At 33.4% G+C, this 8,155-nt stretch overlaps 1 pseudogene; it reads left to right on the top strand.

Moving 5' to 3' along the window:
• The first annotated feature begins 1,034 nt into the window (after nucleotides 1-1,034).
• Nucleotides 1,035-2,030, top strand: LOC149187285 (dirigent protein 22 pseudogene; annotated as a pseudogene).
• Nucleotides 2,031-8,155: the final 6,125 nt, after the last annotated feature.

Genomic DNA, 8,155 nt, shown 5'->3' with positions numbered 1-8,155 from the left:
TAAAAAAAATCCACAATAATAAAAATATTTAAAATAATATTAAAATTTAACTATCCATATACGGAGGTATTAAGATATGGAACATATTAAGATATTAAAAAGCATTTAAAATGACATCCAAAAAAGCTACTTCTTACATTAATGAAAAGTGCTTAATAAAAAAATGCGCTGACTCCTAATTATTTGCCTTACCTAAATGAATTTAATGAATTAACAATTCTCATGAAAAGTGATTCATTAAAAAAGGGGTCTCCTAATGATGGGCCTATTTGATGAATTAACAATTCTCATGTTTTTAACTATGAAAAAAGTCTCATATTTCTTAATCACAACATATATTAAGTTTATAAATAATAATTAAACAATTCCACTTCGTATTCACTTCCGGTGTGAAATGCCAAACGCCCGGGCATTGGAGTTTAGTCATTCTTCCCTAATGACCTGCTGAATGTCTTTCTCACTGACAAAAAGCCACACCTTTGAGTCAATGATTTAGAAATTTAGAAAATTTCAGGTTCCCTGCAACTACGAGGTTGCGTAAGAGACCCGTTACATATTTGTATTTATTTTAGGTGTCCGTATCCAATAATCATGGAAGATGTGATACTACAAGGGTTCTAGTTCTTAGACCAACGAATGCCATACATGTAAACAAAATCTACGTCGGCGAAAAACGAATTGAAATCTGCCATCTATTCTACCACGCGATGGAAAAGTCCATCGGTTCACGTTATAGGGCAGAAAATGTGGCCTTAAAACAAGAAATTCCGTGCCCACCACAAAAGTGCTAGAAGGTCGTGTTGACCCAAGGAAGAATAACAGTAGAAGTACAACAAAAATTCTAGAAGGTCGTGGCAACCCAAGAAAATATAGCAGCGAAAATACAACAGTGGCCCCCAAAATAAGCGTGTTCTTCACGGGCATCCCCGTTATAAAAATGGGCGGGAGCTAATCAATTATATATGGGGTATTTAATGCTTTCAGAGTAGTACGTTACTTAGTTCGATAACACGGAAGCGGGCAAATATTATTTAATGCCGAATTTACTCGCTCTCGTGCGTGCTGCTTTGACAGCGTTAAATACCCAATATATGACTGATTAACTCTTTCCATAAAAATAGGGCTACCCTTTCATCACCATACACATTTCTTGTCATTTCTGGTCTTCTCTTGGGCGTTGAGGCATTTTATTTTGGAGAGAGCGAAATTGGGTTATTCGGCAACAACTATTACATTGACCATCGTACTGCTGTTGGCTTACCTTAACATAGCGGAGCTATAGGCAATACTGAAATTAGGGCTGTTGAAGGTAACCCACCTGCATTTCTATTTCCACGACTTGATGGTGGGTACAAATGTGACGGCCGTGGATGTGGCGTCTGCTCCCGCAACCAACTCTTCATTTAGTCAGTTCGGCATGGTTAGGGTTATGGACGACTGGCTTACCAAGGGGCCTGAAGCCACCTCCAAAATGGTTGGCAGAGCGCAGGGTATTTACGTTTCTTCGTGCCAAGAGAAAGTATAACTGCTAAGCAGTTGTCTATAATGAGATTTTTTGGAAGTTTTTTTGATGGGTTTTTACCGTGAAAATCTGGGAGCAATTTATTGGAATCGCAAGTTTGATAGCTAGTTTCTGCACAATCAAGGCGTCCCAGGGGTTTTCAGGGTGCTGAATCCAAATATACAGTTAAAAAACCATTTTAACTGCAACAAATCAAGATTTGACATCAATTTCTTTTGCCGAATTCTGTCACCGAAATCTCCGCATTATAGACAACTCCCGACTGCTAATGGTAACGACGTTTGTGTTTGACAGCGCGAAGTACAACGGCAGCACCCTTTCCACGGTGGGGAAGAACGCAGTTTTCGATGAAGTGAGAGAAATGCCCATTGTGGGAGGCAGCGGATTGTTTCGGTTGGCTCAAGGCTACGCACTCGCCCGCACTCATTCTTTCGATCTGAAGTCCGGCAATGCAGTTGTTGAATACAACGTCACCGTCCTCCATTACTCGTCCCTGCCTAGGATATAAATTATCATACCTAGTGGGCATTGGCTATTATAAATTAAGAACAGCCATAGAGGTTTGAGGGTTTATTTTTGTTATTTTTCATACTAGAATAAAACATCGAAAACCCTTCGAGAGTGTTCATGGAATGTAAAGATTGACTTGATTGTTTTATGGCTGTCCTTTCAAAATCCGAGATATCCTTGATCTCGGAGCCACGCCTGACCTCTTCCTGGTGCCGTTTGGGTTTCAGAAATTGCAAGGCGGAAAATGTTTTTTGTCAGAGCACTTTCATTCCCATTAGGGATCAAAATTGAACACGTCAGAGCCCTTCAAACGGTCTCTGACACGTCAGAGAAGTAGGGAGAAAATTTTACCAGTGAAAAAAAATTTTAAAATTGATTTTTGTCATTTGAAAAAGAAATTGGAATAATATCTTAACAATTTTTAAGAAGATTGTCAGCCTTTTAAAATTTCATTTTTTCTGAAATTAGAATTTTAGGAATCTTGAATTTGTAAATTTCTTTTCATGTTAAAACTTAAATCCCATTTCAGAAACTCCCATTTCAAAAACAACAGTTTCCTTTTGAGTTGTTGTTTTTTCTAACTCTGCATATGATGCAAGTTCTTATTAATTATTATGTCACAATTACCTTTTGATACCATTACATTTGGCAGTTTCTGAGTTGCTCCCATTTCAAAAACAACAGTTTCTTTTTGAGTTGTTTTTTTAATTGTGCATATGATGGAAGTTCTTATTAATTATTATGTCACAATTTCCCTTTGATACCATTATATTTGGTAGTTTCAATTGAGAGCGACTAGATATCAATATGGCCCATGTATTAGGTGTATAATTTCACTGGGTTGTTCCTAAAGGCTGATCAAAGCAAGGTTTGACGACGATTTAAGCTCGAGAGGAGCATAGATTCATCATTCAGCAAACACCTGTCAAGCAAGGTTTAAGCACGATTTATGCTTGGAGATGAGCGCATTCAATAGGCTTCCTAACGTATTATGCTTGGAGAGGAGCGCATTCAATAGGCTTCCTAACGTACTGGATTTGATTTATTTGCGGATTCCCAATTCCTGTATGTTTTCATATTAAAAAAGGAGATACCAAAAACATATACACCTTTGTACACTCTTTTGTTGAATCTTAAACCTTTTTAGAATTTTAGTGAATTATTTCATTCATGCAATAAACTTAAATTTGATTGAGTTACTTGTATATTGGCTTGAACGTTCTGGTCACAAAAGTTTCCTACAAAATTAATCCTTACCTGAACTGGAGCAGGAATATAGGTCTTCTGTTTATCCATTAATGGTAAATGCATCCGATATATTAGTTGTGGCTCATATCAGACCTGCCTTATACACAACATCCATGGGGTTGTTGTTCCACCATTCTCCTGTGAAAAAATAAAAAGAAATTTGAAAATAATTTACTGTTGTCAATTGAATTGCTCTTTTTTTTTATACTTTTCATTATAGAAGTGTGACCTGAATATGTGCCCTTCTAAATGAAACTAAGCCCTGCCCTTCAAGTTTGATCACTGATTCCCATCTAAGAGAAATCTCCTGATATTGGATGGCATTTCATCATTTTATACAATTAGTTATAAAATAAACTATATAAACTTTATTTTGATATCATATGTTTTCGGTGTAGATTAAAGTGCCCTCTTAAAGTATTTATTGCGATATCGCTGGTTCAGAATATAACAAACTCTAATAGATGCTATACAGAGACGTTATAATTGATTTAAAAGGTGTTTATTTAATTTACATTAAAATAATAATTTTTATTATTCTTTATTTTTAATATTTTTATTATTATTATACATAATAGCATAGACTATTGAGATATTTAATCTATATATATTCTCAATAATATATAATACATTTATATTTAAAATTCACAATTAACATAAAAATAGAATTGATCGATAAAAATAAAGTAAAAATCATTTTTCAATTTTTTAATCTTGAAGGTAATGTCTAATAGGAACAAGAAGACCATTTATTTTGAAGGAGATAAGTTTTATGTGGAGGTTTATTTATCATATTCGTGTTTTTTTTTATCTAAATGTTTAAGGTAAATTAAAAAAATTTAAATTTTATATAAGATTATTAGTATTATTATTTAGTATGAGAAAATTAAAATTTTGTCAAATCATTTTTATTATTTGATATTTTAATGTTTTTATTGAAGATTTAGTATTTTTAAATTTATCTAAATTTTAGGAGAGTGAAAATTTTTGAAAATCTTTTTATATAAGTATTTAAATAAATTGGTCAATAATAAGTAACTTAAATTGTTTAATTTTTATTTTTTAAATGTTATGATAATTTATTAGTTTTTTAAATATAGTGTTGGGAAATTTTGAGATTCAAAGTTTCAATGTTTTATATTTAGAATTATAAAGCCAATTTTATTTATAAGAAGATATCTTATATTATGGTGGTGAAATTCAAGTTTGATATATTACAATAAAAGACTGTTGAAATTTGTATTGGTGTATTATTATCTATAAATTAAGATATGATTTTGTCAATGTATTTTAAATTTGAAGTATAATTTAATTTGTAAATATCATTATACTAATTGATGAATTTTTTTAGACTTTTAATTATTTGATAAATTTTGATTAATACTTGTTAAACTCACAAAATGTAAATAGGATATTGGATAAATGTGTGACACATTTTTATTCACAAATATGTACATATTAATGCATACATCTAACCCCTCGTTTCATACTTCAAGAGGACTCTTAGACTTCTGTGACAATTCAAATTTGTCCAAACCAACCCTAACAGATTAGGTGTCCAACACTCCCCCCTTGATCTGAAGGGGTGTATATGAGTCCAAGAAGAAACCTGAAATGCAAAAATGCATGAAAACTAATGCCTAGATATGCTCTCTAAAATGGTGGTTTAAGAAGATGAGATGAGGTGGGAGAGCTCGAGGTCTCTACCGGTGATGGTTTAAGGCTGACCACCAACTCTAGAACTAAAGCTCAAAGTAGTTCCTGAAAAATTCCAAATTTGGATAGAAGATAAATTCTTCTACTAGTAGAAGTGCTATCCGATACTAGTTTATAGATGACCATGAACTGACGTAGAAGAATTTGAAGTCTTCTACATGTGGTCCTTTAAGGAGGACCAACAAGAAAAAGAAATCCCATGGAACATGACTTCGTCTTTGGCTAAAACTTTGAATCCCACTATGGCTGACTATGGCTCTAGGCTCTAGTAGCTGGCTCTAAGTTAGGATGGGGCTCAGGCTCACTTAATAAATATTTGAATTTGGTAATTGACCATCAATTCCACCCCTATAAGATAGCAGGTTAGAAGATGAAGAAATCTCCACTATAAGACGTTTCAATACCCGAGAGTGAACTCTGAGGTATGGCCAATATACATTTTTAGTCGTTGAAGACCATGGACAAGAAGTTTCCTACCTAAGGTGAATCTTTTCTCTTGCGGGAGTCTTATGTTTAGAGTATCTATTTCAATGATGTGTGTGTCTTCCATAATTCAAGGGTGAAGATCAAAGAACTAATCTTTCACATCATCGACCCAATCACAATGTTGACATTTTCAAATATGATGTGGTTGTGGAAGAGGAGCATGGTGTTGACTAGGTGAAGGTGAACCACTCTAAAGAAACCAAGCACTTTGAAGCTTTGAAATAGAATTTGAAGTCTAGTTGTTGTTAATTTCTTCCTAGGTTCTAATGATGGACTTGGGAAATGCTACCAGAACCTCTGTATCTTCATGCAAATATGCTCCTAAAATGGGCACTTGATGTGAATCAACCTCAATCTCACTAATATGATCAATTTATGGTATTTAATGGGAGTTTACATCAAACTCAAAAAAAGAATTATTTTTAACAAAAACTTGTTAGGAATGATGAATTTTATGTTGTAGTTCATCTTTCGATAACTGAGATTCAAGTTGAAAAAACTCAATCTTGTCTTGTGCATTTTGCTAATAGATTCAAATGTCAGAGAGAGTGTCTTTACTGATTTGGACTTTGTTATGAACAACATACATCATTATATTTCTCAATAATTCTAACAAATCATCGAGTATAGCTATTTTCTCTAGATCAATTAAATGAGGGGTTCTCCAACCAATCGAGAATGCACCACTATTAGGTTTCTCTTTTAGCAAAAGCTTCCCAAAACAAACTTAATACAGAAGTAAAGTAGAAAAAATTATGATACGTGCATCCAGCCAAGAAAATAATAGAGATGTGGTTCTTAGAGTCCTTTGGCAGGGAAAGAGAGGTGTGCAACAAGGGAACTAGGAATTTCCAATTGGTATAAGTCAAAATAATCTCTCTACCCAAAGCCAAATGTAATCACTACTGCCTAATGTAGCTGTTGAAGGAAACAAGAGAACCAAATGTCTAACATTCACAAAAAAAAATCATAATCTCAATGTTGAAGTGTAACAACCTTTCCAAACTTAGAACTTCCAATGGTTGCTTATCCTTTACAAACTTTACAATAAGAAGTGCTAAAATCCCTACAAAAGAAGCATGATATTTATAGGAGGGTGAAACCATTAAAAATAGGAAATTAGCATCAATGACCTATAGAAAAACCTTAGTGCTAAACACCAAATTAATGCATAATATCTCTCTAGTTAAGTGCAATAAACGGGCACAAAGAAACTCTAATAAGACACCTTCCAGCCAACAACAACCTGAAACTCTACAAATTTGGTATTCTTTCATATGCCACAGGTGCTTGTTGAAAAATTACCTATGATGAATAGAAATAAAAGAAAACTCGTAATATTGTCTGCAATTTAGGTAGGGAAAGGTTCAATCCAGTATTTAAAAAATTGGTTAAACTGGAATTGAAATAGGTGAGCTTGTCTGGTTCACCCTAGATGTGTCACAAGAGGCCACTAAAGAATGAACAATAACATGATAGCAACAATTCTTCAATTTATCATTGAGAGAATTCATGCTTTTGTGCCTTCATTTAATATTATGTACATTTGAATGTCACACAAAATGCTAATTAAGGATTTATCCACACGTTTTGTTTGTCTTGACATTACTTGAGACTTTTTAGAGATAGTGAATGTTGAAGACAACATGAATGATGAAAATATTAATGATGTTTTCATGAAGTGGAGATCTAAAGAGATAAATATTTAGTATAACTTATGTTACAACAAAATATTGATTACGAAAAGCACACAACAAAAGATGACGTGTGGTAGCAGTCCACATACAGGACGATTTTTGAAGAAGTCGAGGACATGCTTAAACAAACTAGAAGAGCTGCGCCAACAAATGAAGAATTTGAAATTTGAATCCTACAAAAAAAGAAAAACTTGAAACAATTTAGAGGATACAAGTTTTGAAAGAAAATTAAAATAAAAGGAAATCTGATTGATGTCAGTTATTTTAAAAAAAATTGTAAGCCTAGCTAAGACTTAAACCAACATGCATCGTAGTTTAAAGTTTTGTGGTTGTAATTAAGGGGGAGCATTGGTGAAACCAATTCCAATCACCTACTAGGTGTCATAATTGTTACTCCAACTGTCATAGTCAGTTCCAGTTTAGCTCAGTTAGTTAACTTTCTGTTGAGTTGTACTCTAGTCATTTATTTTTGATGTCTCATATGTAATCTATTTAACAATTTTGGAACATTGAGAAGAGCGGATTCACTCCACATATTTCATTTTCTAACGCCAATGTTGTTGTGGATGGTATTTATGATAGTGTTTCTAGTGATACCACACATACAGAGACTCCGCAGGAAGTGATGGTTGGTTTTGTTCTACACATGCTCATTGTTTTTGGCAACCCATAACCTCCACAATGGCATTCATCGATGCCCCAAAATTATGTGAAGTATTTTAAATTTTTCCTTATATGACAGAGAAGTTGTTGATGTTAGAAAATAATATATTACAAAGAAATGGAACACATAAAATATTGTAGAAATATAAACACGAAAAAAGCATAAAACAAGAGAGCATAGATATGTGGTTCACCTAATTTTGGCTACATCCACAGAGAAACAACCAATCCTTCCTTTTATATTATCCAGCAAAATGAAGAGATACAACCTACAAAAAATCCGTTGTAATTCCCTCTTCGCTCTCACAATATC

This window comes from Pinus tabuliformis, chromosome 3_1 (assembly GCF_031772625.1).
Source record: "Pinus tabuliformis cultivar Carrire ecotype Pingquan chromosome 3_1, CPIR1, whole genome shotgun sequence".
NCBI lineage: Eukaryota > Viridiplantae > Streptophyta > Pinopsida > Pinales > Pinaceae > Pinus > Pinus tabuliformis.
The sequence above is the reverse complement of the archived record's forward strand: the minus strand, read 5'-3'. Positions and strand labels throughout refer to the sequence as shown.